Source organism: Gossypium hirsutum, chromosome A13, assembly GCF_007990345.1.
Source record: "Gossypium hirsutum isolate 1008001.06 chromosome A13, Gossypium_hirsutum_v2.1, whole genome shotgun sequence".
NCBI lineage: Eukaryota > Viridiplantae > Streptophyta > Magnoliopsida > Malvales > Malvaceae > Gossypium > Gossypium hirsutum.
In genome coordinates, this window is record NC_053436.1 from 3,457,878 (window position 1) to 3,473,311 (window position 15,434).

Consider the following 15,434-nt stretch of genomic DNA (forward strand, 5'->3'; position numbering starts at 1 on the left):
AACATTTAAATTTTAAAAAATAAAAAGTCTAAAAATAACTAAATTAAAATATAAATATTAAGTCCACACTTTTTATAAATTATAGAAATTAATAGTTATATTTAATCTAACTCAAATTCATAAAAGTGCTTGGCAGCTTCACCCTCAGTTTAGACGTGCCCTACAAAACTAATACAACACATGGAAACTTAATAAAAAAAGAAAACTCTATGTATTTAAGATACAAAAATGTCGATTGAGTCTTAGTTTAATTGGTACGAGTATTGTTCTCAATACAAGAGGATGTGGGTTTGAGTGCGCTAAAACATATTATTCTCTTATTTATGGGTTAGGATAGAACTATAGATAATTCCAAGCATTTTCTTAAAAAAAACGAGATATAATTAGCAACCTGTAATAAAATTATCAAAAAAATTACAAAATCATTTTAATGATAATTTTTTTTTTTGCAAATCTACTATAAATAAAAAATGAATGAAAGCCATAAATGCTAAGATTAGTCAAAGACAAAATTTCTCTTTTCTAATTTTAAACATTTAATTTTCAAAAATATTGGTGCAATTATGCAAATGCTTAATGGTTATTTAACCATTACCAATTGATGTGTTAGTGGAGCATGATGATTAAACCACTTAGCCTTTAATTTATAATTTTAAATTATAATAACCTTAATAAATAAGTCAACTAAGCATGATTAATTAACTTAATTAAAAATGCTAATTATAGTATAAATAATAAGAATTGGGGAGGGAGAGAGAGAGAGAGAGAGAGAAAAACTCTTCCTTTCCCCTTTGTGCCGTCTAAAGATTGAAGGAAAAGGAGGAAAAACTTATTTGTTTTTCCATGGTTTTTACCATCCAAAATTGATAAGGTAAAAATATTTTTTCTTCATTGATTTTTATGAATTTATAAACATCTCAACTTAACGTGTATTACCCATTAATTAGATTTTCAAATTATTAAGTTGAATACAAGTTGTCAATAATGGATAGTTGATGAAATTGAGCTTAATTTTGACGAGAAATTGAAGTATGAGTTTTGAGCATGTTAGGACTAAGTTGAAAAGTAGAGAAAAGTGTTGGAATTTATTAGAAATTTAACTAGGCTTTATAGATAATTTTATGATATTAGGGGCTAAAGTACCTAATTGAATAAAGTAAAAACATTTAGGGAATTATGCTATGGATTAAAAGTACAAAGTCCTTAATGAAGATATATGAAATCGGATTTTGATCCTATGTTAAATACGGAAATATATGAGTGTTTCAAATATAGGAACTAAAATGAATAAAATGCAAACTATGTTCGATTATATGTTTTCATGTGATTGGGTGAAAACTAAAATCATTTTCATACTTGAATTATCATATGTAGCTAAAGACAACATCAGGTCTTCTCAAGAGAAAGGGAAAGCGAGACCCGTAAACGAGTAGCTAATATGGTTCGTGCTTCTGTGATTTGAATTCAATGCATATACATATATTTATATTACTTGTATCAGACTATCTTGATTGAGGTAATGTCCCTACTTGTCTCATGAATTTGGTAAGTATTTCATGGTTGGTAACTTGTGGAAGATACGGAGATATATATGTGATGATATGAAATTATATGAATTGAATTGGATTGAGCATGATATAAATTGGTATTATATGAAACTATGATATGTGATCATGAATATATATGTGTTTGGAACATTGGCTACCCTATTAATTGTCTTAGGTAGAGTCAGGTATAACTGGTATGTCATATTATTAGTGTACGAGATTATACTTTGGTTTATACCAATGAGGCGCAAAGCGCAAATTATACTTTAGATGTTCTGATGAGGTGCAGATTGCACATTACTTCAATTTATATTGATAAGGCACGGAGAGCAAATTATACTTCGGACATACTGATGCATTGGGTGCCAGATATATAGGTGTGATGGTTGAATGATCCGTGTATCCGTCTCGAGTCCGTGTCGAATTAATAAGGATAATAAAACATATACCTTGCCATATGACATATGATATGAAAATTTAATATCAAATAGTGTATCTTGTATAAAAATATCTAAGTGACAAAAAGATGACATATGAAAAATCATGTGAACCGGTTAAAACGAGCATTGAGGGCCGATATGGATATAAAATGAATCAATGGATTCAAGATGGAAATGAGAAAATGAAATGAACTTTGTGACATGTTATGATACATATGAAATGTGATATGATGATAAATGAGATTATATGTTCATATATTACATGCCTAATGAAATGTGGTATGAGATTTATGCACATGAGACATGAAATGCAAACTTGATACTAGTTGATAATTAGATCATAAACTGATTGTCTTTATTATCTTATTTATATTTGGATTATTGATTCAAATTATGTTAGCACCATTGAACCCTATTGCTCAACGTACGATTTGTTATTTCTGTGCACAAGTATCATGTATTGTTTTATTATGTTAATGGTGTGTGGCATGCACCTAAGGTTTTGAGTTAGATTTTAGGTTAAATTTGTCATTTGGTACATATGATGGAAAAGGTTTACATTTTGAGCATGACCATATGTGTTTGATGACAATTATGTATGAACATCTAGTATATTAATGTCTATTTGCCCAATAAGCATGTTATACTTATGATTGAACTGTTTCTTGCTTGCCAAGTAAATGAATGCATTACTTATATATCGATAGGTGTTTGATATGTCAAAGGATTGTACTTTGGTATTTAAACTAATGTCTAATTGCATTGATGTTGAGTTTTTGGGTCATATAGACCATTTGGTATTTGTACTTGGCAGATTGGTGAAGAATGATACAAAATTTAGGGGAATCTGCCCTCAAGGTTGCAACACTCCTCTATTAGTGTCATGACATCAAGCTTTGTTTCCACAGTCACGATGTTGAATTCCCTTGTCCTCAAGGTCGCGACGTTCCCTTGCTGTCGTGACTCACCGCGATTGAAGTAGTGACGTCATGCTTCTACTCTCAGTGCCGCGACATGCCTCCTCATGATCGCGATATTACCTTTGTATTTTGAAAATTTTACGTTTTAGTTCTTGTTTATCATTAGTGATTAAAAAGAGTTTTTTTAAGCTCGTTTATAACCCGAAATTGATTAAATAATGTATTTAATTAAGTTTTGGAACCAAATGACTTGTATGACTTGTTTATTAGATATATAAATGAAATCGTAGTTGCTTCAGCAATGAATGTAGCATCTCACATTCGAATCCAACAATGAGTGTAGGGTATTATATTTTACCTTTCTTTACAACACAATAATGCAATATTCCCATCACATCTTTAATATTTTAATATCACATCCTTATTAAAATGTTTGAACTTTAACTAAGATGACAAATTTTGTAAACATTGAGGATTAAATTTGTTAATTTTTTATATTTAGGATTAAATTAATAGAATGTGTAAACATTAGAGAGCTGAATTTATTATTACACCAATAAAAACACCCATGTCAGCTTTCCATCACTCATCTAAAGGCTACTAAAGGGAATTTGACTAAAATATTTAATTTCAAAAAATTTAGTGATTAAATAAAAAAACTAATAGTTGAGTGACCAAAATAGAACGAAATCAATAGTTCAGTGATATTTTTTTGGTACTTTATCCTACATGTAATTTCTTTCATCTATAATTTTCCTATAGGCTCAAAATTCTTTAAATATTGTACAATTCTAAAGTATTTTTCTTTATTTAAAAAAAACTATATGCATTTAAAAAAAAATTACACTCACTAATGTATAGCTTATAACAAAACAAACTAAAATGCTTCTATATTTATAAAATACTTTTAGTATAAATAGGATTAATATTTTTAAATAAATCAATGTTTATTTTAAATTATGATTAAACTATTATATTTTGTATTTGTGTTATACTGTAAATAATATTATTAAATTATAATATAAATATGATTTTATTTACTCTATTTAAATTATTTGCATATATTTTAATATTTTTATTTCAATTGTATATTAGTTTAAACTAAACTTTATATTTTAATTAATAAATATTTTATATATTGCTTCATAAAAAAATTAATTAATAGACTGTAAATGTTGGTAAAATATTAAAATTTGAAACTATTCTTTAATAATAAAATATGATCACAAATTTTATCATTTTATATTTTGGTACCTACAATATAGACGACAATTTTTTAATTTATTTATATTTTGTTCAATAACAATTTAAGAATATACATATTCAACTCATGTATCGTACAGGTAAGAAAATTAGTACAAATCTAAGATAATTTTGACAAATTATTGATATATCGAGAGAGAAACTTCACGAATTTAGGTCATAAAATTTCTTTGGTGTTAATGAAATAGACTCTTTGGAATCTAAGGTCCTTAATAGATTTTAGATGCTCGAAATCTATTAGGTTGAATGGTTAGAAATTTAATTTCGTGAATGGAGAAATGATTTTAGATTTTATCGATATTCAATTTAATTCAAATTTTAGTTAACCCTAAATAAAATACAGAGACTAAAAAAAACAAACTTTTTATTCACGACAAAATATGTCAAGGCTCGATAATATATGTATCTGATTTTTAGGTATTTAGTGTCACCTTCAAATATAGTTGTAATAGAAAAAGACTTATGATGGGAATATATATAGGTAAATCATCTGGGTCTAAATTTGGCAATAACTTTCGTATTAGGATTTTTTTTTTAAGTTAATTCCTGAACTTAGTAATTGTTCTCGGACTTAAACTTGGCAATTGTTTTTATATTGGGATTTGAACTTTAGGGTTTTTAAGGAAATATCAGAAACTAACTTCGACAAAAATAAAATTAGGCTCCAACGTGGAAACAACTGTAAAGTTCAAAGACTAATTTAGACAAAAAAAGAATTCAGACCTCAATGTAGGATCAATTGTTGGACTAACTTGAAAGAAAATACAAAACTCCAAAATTTATTTAACGTTTATAAATTTATCAAGTTTAGTGTCATGAAAGATTGATCTTCAAAAGAGAAAATAACCCAAAAAAAACTTGTATTTGGAATGTTTAGTGAATCAAGTCAATAAAATGTTTGAAACATATGAAGTGAAAACAAAGGAAGAAATTGCCTGGAAAATTCACAAGCTCTATAGTTTTAAAAGAAAGATATATTTAAGTGACAAAATTATTTAACACAGTCTAATAATTATTTTTGAGTTAATTTGAACAAACATTTTTAAGCTATAACCGTCTGTATAGGCCCAAATTTGCCCGGCCCATTAAATAAAAACCCAAAAAATAATAAACAGTCCATTTATAAAAAAATTAACCCAAACACAAGCCCAAAAGCTACAAGGCCCGATTAACCCAAAAATTAAACACTATCAGCTAAAAAAAACCCTAGAATTGTGCCTCGTCCCGAGGATCTGACGTCCCTCTGCCGTGGTTTCACCAAAACAGCAAGAAGGTCACCCGCTCCCTCCGTTGACCTCCTCAGCGCCTGTGAACAAACAAAAAGAGGAAAGCAGAGACAAAGCATAATAGCGTGCACAGCAACAAAGAAATGACGCGGCAACAGTAACCAACGGCAAGCAAAACAGTAGTAATACATTTTGTAATTGGCTATAAAAAGCCCCAAAAAACCAGCAATGTAAAGGGAGGAGGAAGAAAAAAAAACAGAGAGAATCTAATACAAAAAATCAATCAAAAACCAAAACTTTAAAAGGTGATTCCTCTTTTATTTCATTTTTGCTCTTAAATCTCTGTTGCTTTTGTCTTCTTTTATATTTTTTGAATAAAAAAATAAAACAAAAGAGTAGAAAAGGGAGGGTACTCACCTCCGTTGGCCTCCTGGCGCCGGAAGAAACCCATTCGTGCAACGCCGGCCATTGGCCCACAACGGCTGCGCAATGGACACCGGGAAACCCTATCGCCAGACATGGGGAGTGAAGGGAGAGCAAAGAGAACTCTCTGTTTCTTTTTTTTTTTTTGTTTTTTTAGATGGTGCTGAAAAAAAAAATCAAATTTAGCTTAAATAAGCCAAGCAAAACGACGGGGTTTTATTCCCCTCCCCACACGCATCAAAAAGGCGTCGTTTGGGGGGGGGAACCCGCGCGCCCGACCTGATCTGAAGGGCAACCCGCGTGTTTTTTAGGTCCAAATGGGCTATTTTCGGTTATGGTCCCTCCTTCTTTCCTGCGCCATTCTATTTAGTCCCTTTTTGCATTTTTTATTTTTTAAATTTCGCCCTTTTATTTTATTTCATTCCCGCTTTGATCCTTGACCTGAACAGATGAAACACAGCGCATAATGATTTGGGATATTGTCCCATTTTATCCTCGCGCATTTAAGCGTATTTTGATTCAGTCCCTGTTGGCCTTCTTTTTTATTTGCAACCGATACCTCAAATTCTGATTCAGTTTCAATCACACCCTGAATCCTTTTATTGTAATCATTTATTTATTTTGTTATTTCAAAATATCTTATTGTGTGTTATTTTAAATATTTTATAGGCTGTTTAGATAAGATTGCTTATATGTATTATTTATTTTGATTTATTTAAAATTGTGTTATTATTTGTTTCAAACTGTTTCTTTAACGTTATGTATTCTAAATTGTTTTGTATATATTATATACATTTTGGCTTTTCACATATTATCTATATAGCATTTCAAATTTTTTTATACATATTATAAAAAAATTTGTTTTGTATATTACTTCTTTAAATCTCTTTTACTTTAGATTCTTACTTATTATTTTTAAAATCGACTTATATGTTATTTAGTTTAAAATTGTTTTATATATCTTATATTAAACTCTTTTGTTTATTTAAAAAAACGATTTTTTTTGTTATTTACTTTAGGTTTTATATATATCATTTATTTTACACTTTTATGTATATATATATTATTTATTTTAAAATTACTCATAGAAATCCTTTTTAATTTGCCTTGTATAATATAGATTTTAAAATTCTTCTACATTATTTATTTTAAACTCGCTTTATGTATTATTACATTTTAAATCATTTTATTATTTACTTTAAAATTTTTTATATATATTATCAATTTCAAATCGTTATATCTATTATATATATATATATACTAGTTATTTCTTTGATGTCTTGTATATTACTTATTCTAAAATTTTTATACATATGATCTATTTTTAAATTGCTTTGTATATTGTTGATATTAAATTTCCTTTTTTCACAATATTTATTTTAAATCCATTTATTATCATTTTAAAATTTGTTTTACATTTTATTTATTTTAATTTGCTTTTTAATTTTTTTTAAATTGTTATATATATTATTTAATTCATTGGTCTTTGATTATTAACGTTAGTATTTAAATGATGTATGTTGTGAGATTGAGATTATTGCCATTGCATATACTATGATTCGTTTATTTGTATTCTCATATTATTGTCATTCACTTGTGTAATATTTTTATTCATGTATCATCGTTCCATGTCGCACTATACTTTTTCATATCATCGCCTCATGAATCAAGTCTTGTTGCACTTATCTAATAAATCGTTTTATTTTAATTCAAGCAAGCGACACGTCGTTTAAATATCGAATTCACTACTATTAAAAACAAAAAACAAAAATTTCAAAATAAGGCAATGTTTAGCGTTTTGGAGCATCGAGGAACTGTGCCCTAACTTACGGGGTTTCGGTTTTCTCATTGATTCTAAATAGCCAAATATCCTTTTGAATTTTAAAATACGTGGAATTTTAATTAAGATTAAAGACAAACTTGTGCTCGGGAGTTTATGGTATCGAGTCCTAACTTACGGGATGTGATACTCCGATATCTCAAGACGAGGGAATCTTTAACGATCATTTTGAGCTAATTCAAGCGTCTTTTAAAAAATATCAACGCTAATAAAAAAGGATCGTATTTTAAAAACCCATTCCTGATTTTCAACTTTCAACATTAAGACACTAACTAATCAACTTGGTACCAATTTTTGGGCGTGTCGAGGGTGCTAATCCTTCCCCGCACGTAACCGACTCCCGAACTTGTTCTCTTGAATTTTGTAGACCAAAAATGTCGTTTTAGTAAACTAAAATGTTTTATTAAAATAAAGGTGACTCGATCTCACCTAATAAAGATCGGTGGCGACTCCCGTTTTAATCTTCGCTTTCAAACAAAGTCGATGCCCGTTTTTTTTAAAAAAGTGGTTTCGACACCCTCAATTTAAATTGGTCTATAAATTTCAGATCATTTTAATTACATTCTTAAACTGTCGAGGTTGTATTAATTAGATCTTTACATTATCAAAATCCTTAATTTAATTGTTAAATGACACTTTAGTTCTAAGTGACAAAATTTTAATTGAAAATTTTAAGAAAATGAATTTTGTAAAAGTATATGTTTTGAAAATATTAGTTTTCGAAACTTTTACAAAAGCTTTATTGTTCACTTTTTTTTGGATTTTTCATTTTAAACTTAGTTACATAAGATTTAATGCGTTATTTAATGGTTAAATTAATAGTTTTAATAACCAAAGGACCTTATTAATATAACATTGATAGTTTGGAAATATAATTAGGATGTTTTGAAGTTTGGGGATCAATTTAGAATGAGGATCATAGCTTGAGGATGTATGGTAGAATTAACTCATTTTTTATACAATGCCTACCCTACTTATAAATCCCCCTAACCCTTAAATCGGAGAAAAATATGTTCTTAATAGCGCTTAGACCCACGTCTTCTTAGTTAAAATTAGACTTTAATAATTATTAGATATAACAATAAATCTAGACCTCAACGCTCACATTCTTTTGTCAATTTGACACTTATTATTTTTTGAGCTAAATTTGGTCATTAACATTTAAAAAAGATTCAAATCGTTTTTTCTTTAACGAAAATATTAACTAAAACATTATTTTTAACAATGTTAGTGTGACAATCTATGTGGCATCCACGTGTACTTCAATCTGACATCACATTATTTGTCTTATATGCCACATTAACAACTAATTTAAAAATTATAAAATATCTAAAAATTATAAAAAAAAAATTTATAAACATCCGCATGAAATACACGTGGGTTGACATGTTTTTGAACATTTAACATTTTAGTTGGCATTTTCATTAAAAAAAATAATTCAACTTTTTTTAAAAAATTGATGGAAATGTTCGGCTTTTTTTTTTAAATGTTGAGGGTCAAATTTAGCTAAAAAAATAAGAATCAAATTGACAAAAAAATATAAACATTAACTGCTAAATTTATCATTATGTCTTATTATTATACTTAAGAATTATATTATATACTCAAATTTTGTAATTGGTGGAGTTCATGACTTTACAATGTATAAACGAAAACAAAAACTATCTACTTCATTTCCTAAGTCAAATTTTTTCTTTAAATGGGAATATTTCCAATTTTACTTTTAATTTTCTAAGAGAAGATAAGTATAGAATGAATAAGCAAAAGATGGGGAAGTTTTTGAGTGGTGGCTAAGTGTCAAATGGAGAGGTATTGAGCTGTGCAATCATGGGATGAGACCAAACACCCAACACTCCCCATCACATTTTGTCAAACTCAAAGGCCAAGTTGCCAACCCCTTGGTCATTGGCTCCATCCTATTTCCCACCACTATTTGATGTATATTTGGCCCTTTTGCTAAGCCCTCCAAGCCTCCATTTTCCATGTTCTCTCTAAATCTCAAATTCTCAAAAAAAAAAAAAAACTCTTCTTATCCCAAGTTTTGTACCCAATTCTCCGAAATCGACTGATTGGCACTTTGGTAAAATTTACTCAACTATAATAAATGAGTCCCCACATTCCTTTTAGGGTTGCAATATGCTTGGGAAAACAATTGTATTATTCACTCAACTATAATGTGGTTTGACATGTCGAGAATGATGTACATAAATGGACCTACTAAAACTAATAAGAAAAAGCAGTGGCTATATCCACAATTATTCCACAACTTTTTTTTTTTAACAATCTCATTATAAGTTCTATGCTCTTTTTGATACAATGTTCTCCCCAACCTATAAATAGGAGGATAATGCGCTTCAGCACATTCAAACTCATGTCTTCCTGCATTAACAACAATACTCATATCAATCGAGTTAAGACTCACTCGACCACAACTTATATAATTATATTATGCCTTTATTGCTAAAATTTGTGAATTTTCCTTATATAATGTTAGCATACTTTTCATAATATAATCAATATAAACACATATCCACTTAAAGTAAAAATGTTTTTTTTAATAATTAATATAAATATCTTTCCAATAAAATTGCAATTGATTAAATTTCATTTTTTTATTGACCTTAATGGCTTTAATTTATGATCACATCATATATTATAAAAAAAATTGATATAAAAATATAATTATAAGAGAAGAAAAATGAAAAGATTGGTGACGGATTTAAAATTAAGTAAGTTCATATTAATGTATATGATCACTATTTCATATACATATGATCGCAAGATAATAACATGTGCTTTAATAAAATATCATAGTAAGTAGGTGTCAAGTGACACCAATTCAATTGATAAAAATACGAAAAAATTAAAGTTGTCATTTTAAAAAATATAGAAATAATTATATGATTTAAACATTTTATAACTCTTAAACTGACTACGAAAAAAAATCATTTTCTCAATTAAAACTATTATTTTGTTATTTTGTCAAAAATAAACTACTCATAATATTATTCATGTAACATTTAATTATTAGTAAAAGAAATTATTCACCTTTTTAAATATCATTATTTCTTAAAATGTAAAATTTTATGTATGAAATATTATTTTTTAAATGTAAATTTTTATATAATATATTATAGTTTTACTCATGGGACAAATTTTAGTCGTTAGTTATGTGTTTTACAATGTTTTTGTAGATAGACATGTTCAAGAGTCGGAGTATTACTTACTCAAATTTAAAGGCGCGCTCGAAGTATGGAAGGAGTTGGACAAAAGTATGAAGCTGAAAAATTGCGTTTGTACAAAAAAAATTATACTCATTTAAAATATGAGTCGAGTTTGGGCCCCAACATTTAAGGTCCGAGCCTAGCCCGTTTTCTACTTTGTAATATATTATTTTATTTTGTTTTAATATAGTATGTAATTTATATAAAATAAAATAAAATATATATAATATTTTAATGTAAACATTAAAAGATATGTTAAGTTATCAATGTTTAAATTTTAAAAAAAGAAATTCACCGAAATAATAATAAAATAAAATATACTAAATTAATAAATAATATATTTCTTAAAAAGAATTAAAATATAATATGGGTGAGACTAAAACAATCTTGGGTTAGTCATTTTCAAATATGCCATTATTTCGAACCGATTTAGGCTTGGACAAACACAAAGTGTGCTAATATTACTACATAAGCTCAACTCGACCCGGTCTATAAACATCTCTATTTAGAGATTAGGTTTTAATTGGTTCATAAATAAATATGTATGCAATCACTTGTTTATATACAGCAAGCAAACATATGAAATAACTTTAAATTTTAAAAATAATAACTAAAAGTATTTAAAATTTTATTTTAAATAACATTTATACCTTATTATATATAATATATTAAAATTGAATAAAGTAGTGTTTTTTTTTCAACTGAATTTGTACTTAGTTAACATAGCTAGTTATTCAAACAAGCTAGTATATATGTATGAATATGATCATTAATTCATAGTCGTAAAAATCGGACTATATTATAGATTGAATAAAAATTGGTGGTCCAATCTATTCATCTGATACCATAAAATTAATAAAAATCGGTTGAACCGCTAAAAAGATATCGGATCAATTAAAAATCAATTGAAATAGGTTAAAGCTAGTTTAAACATTTAATTTTGTTGTTATAATTGATAAAATGAATGTTTATATTTCTATCATTATTTATTTGTCTTTACTATTTTTTTCCTATTTTTCTTGATTTTTTTATTTTTTCATGATTGAACTAATGGCCAATCTGTTGAATCGAAAATTGATGGTTTTACGAGTTTGAATTCTGATTTAATTTTTACAACATTGCACATTATCTGTTATGTATTTACACTATTGCTATATATATACATGATCACTAGTTAAAAAGATGAAATGATTTGTAAACCATAAAACAAAACCCTTAGTTGCCACAAGTTTTGCATACAGTTAATTAGGTTTATTTGATTTGTTGCATAATTTGTTTCTGCTAATGTCGTATAAGACTATTATCTTGTGAATCAAATTAAACTTAAAACTTTAATTGTCTTAAATATTTGATATGATTTTATCTGTAACTTAATTTTAGGTTATCTAAGTTTTAATATTTTTTTAATTATGAATTTTATCTCTTTATTTTACGAAAATTCAAAAGTTAATATTTTTACTTTAATTTGTTAGATATGTTTCCTCATAAAATAATGGGTAAACTATAAAAATAATCACTTTTGTTTGCCTCAGATTACATTTTAGTCACTTATGTTCGAAATGTTACATTTTAGTCACTTATGTTGTCGTTTTGTTACAAAGGGGTCACTCTACTGTTAACCTCCGTTGCCTCCCTAACAACAGTCCTACGTGGCAGTCCAAATGGGTTTTAAATGCCAACTTGATGCCTAGTTGTTGGGATGAAAATAGGTTTTTAATTAAATAAATTTAATTTAGACTACCACGCAGGACATCCAAGTTGACATTTAAAACCAGTTTAGATTGCCATGTAGGACCATCGTTAGGGAAGTGATCAGTTTAACGGTAACGTAACATTACATCCAAACATAACATTTCAAATATATATAACTAAAATGTAATCCGATTTAAATAAAAGTAGCTATTTTTATAGTTTACCCTAAAATAATTAATGCAAAATTGCATCCAAAAGTCCAAAGAACAGAATGAGATCCATCCATCATTCAAAATTATGTCAAATTGAAACATAGATACTAAATTTTAAATTTAAAAATGAAAATAATCATAATTTGATATAAATCTATACCCAACACACATTTGATTCTTAATTTAATTTGATTTATTAAAAAGGGATTAGGGTTCACTAATAAAAGAATAAAAGTAGGTTGAGAAACAAAATGCTATATTACAATCACATGAAGGCAAAAAAACAGTTGATGGGACCATTTGCTTAACCCCCACACTTTATTAATGTCATGTCTCAATGGGACATAACCTCAAAACTTGCACTGAAAGAAAACCAAATGTTCATATTCTAAATTTCAATTTTTCAATGGGGCCGATATATATATAAATATATATATGTATATATTTGTATATAAAATGATGGGATCCTAGGACAGACACATTGAAAAATCCCAACAACATTAATTAGGATAAGATATGTTTCAAAATAATAATTAATAGTGATAAATATATCGATTGAGTTTTAGCTCAGTTGACATCAAAATTATTGTCAGTAAAAGAGACATAGGTTCGAGTATGTTAAAGCATATTATTCTCTTATTCAAGTGTTGAAGAGGGACTATGAATAATTTTAGGCATTATATCAAAAAAATAAAGATTAAGAATCGTAATACTATACTTATATGAAAGGAAGTAAATCAAAATAAATAATAATAATAATGTACTATATTTTTACGTATTAATTAAAATATTTTAATGCCATAAATGGTTCTTTAGTTAGTTTAAATATATGATATTAAAATGATTTAAATAATTAAATATAAATTTTTATGTTAATAAAAAAATTCAAAAGTAATATTATAAGATAAAATAGATAAAAAAATTATAAATATTTTATTTTTTAATATTATAAATTATTAAAAATGAAATAAAGGTACAACAAATTCTTTTTCTTTTTTACCAAAGAATATACCATTATCTTATTCTTAGTTAAAATGTGGTAAATAATATACTTACTTGTTTAAAAAAACAATTTTTTTTATTAATTAATATAATTTATTATTTAATTTTAATTAAAAATAAAAAATAACTTTAAATTTAATTAAAAAAATATTTTAAACTAAAACTTTGCATATATATTCTCGTATATTCTTTTATGATTAGTGATTGTAGGGCAGACAAACATTCCCTCGGTCCACATCAGCTTAAAGCAGAGGCATTTCCTTTTATGTAATTGTATTTTCTTTTTCTTTAGGACATTTGAGGAGGCAAGGAACTGAATCTATTGTCCCCATGTTTATGACTAAAATGCCCATGCCTGTTCTCCTGGATTTATACCTTCGATATGAGGTAACAAGGGTTTAATTGAGTTAGAATCACTTATTAATCAATTTTTAACTCAATTAAAAAAAATTATCAAATATTCGTCATTTGAAGATTTTTTTATAGATTTTTTTATATTGTTATATAAAATCTAAAAAAATATACACATAATGAGATTTGAATTAAAGGCACCATGATTTTTGATATTTTAAACAAAGTCTCGTTTATTTTTTATTATTTTTTATAAATATATTTGTTACATATTTTTTTCACTGTGTATTATAATTTAATAGTTCATAAAATTTCTTAGGGATTATACCAAAATCATTTTTATTAAAAATGAATTTTGAATAAAAAAAGGGGAAGATTAGGCACATATAGACTTGATCATGGGCCGGGTCACCTAGCTTGGTCCGAAGTCCCACCCAAAAGTTGGGAGGTTTTGGGCAAAAAAATAAGGCCAATTTAGAAAATGGGTCGAACCTTGGGTAAGCTTTTTTTGGCCTGGGCTCTTCCGGAATTTGCAAAATAAAAAAATTGTTGTTGTTTTGCCACTGTTTTGCTGTCATCTCACTATTATATTGCTACTATTTTGTTGTTATTATTTGGATATTGTATAACTCTTATTTTATTGTTAATTTTGCTACTATTTTAGAGGCATTTGCTTATTAAGTTGCACCTATGTTAGTGTTATTTTATTAAAAAGAAATTTTAAATTTATTTTCAATTCTTTGGGAAATATTTATTTTAATGTTTTTATTGTATTTGACGTATTATATATTTTAAATTTATTTTTATATAAAAAAATTTAATACGGATAGGTCGGGCGGGCCAGGCCAAGCTCAAGTTTCAGCTTTTTTATCCGCGTTGGACTTGGGCGAAATTTTAGGCCGAGCTTAGACCTATAAAATGGGTTGAAATTTTGTTACGGCCCAACCCATGATCATCTCTAGGCATATGGTAAAAATTCCCAAAAATAGTGAGGAAGGGATCTGAGGAGTTAGAGGTAAGGCTGAGCAAAAAACGATCTGAATTAATATGAAAAAGGTTTTGAAATTTTGTTAATTAAATAATATACAAAAGCTATAAAATAAAATTCATCTTATTAAAATAAATCTAAAAATTTAAAATAAAAAATTAATATGAAAAAACTAAAAACCAAATCGAATTATAATAAACAATCTTAAAAATTTAAATTTGATCGAACCGTACCGGTATCGAGTTAGAGGATGAAATAATTGAGATCTTCATTGCATTGGGTAAATTTGGTAATTGTAAGCTCACG

General features: G+C 27.0%; 2 long non-coding RNA genes across 2 annotated transcripts; one reads left to right on the forward strand and one right to left on the reverse strand.

The window, feature by feature from the left end:
* Positions 1–758: 758 nt before the first annotated feature.
* Positions 759–3,201, forward strand: LOC107911427 (uncharacterized). The gene is made up of 3 exons (XR_001687881.2): positions 759–871; positions 1,375–1,441; positions 2,777–3,201. It is a non-coding gene; the product is annotated as an uncharacterized lncRNA (long non-coding RNA).
* A 1,925-nt stretch (positions 3,202–5,126) lies between these two features.
* Positions 5,127–6,471, reverse strand: LOC107913524 (uncharacterized). Its single transcript, XR_001688548.2, has 2 exons — positions 5,814–6,471; positions 5,127–5,476 (listed from the first exon to the last, which is right to left on the reverse strand). It is a non-coding gene; the product is annotated as an uncharacterized lncRNA (long non-coding RNA).
* Positions 6,472–15,434: the final 8,963 nt, after the last annotated feature.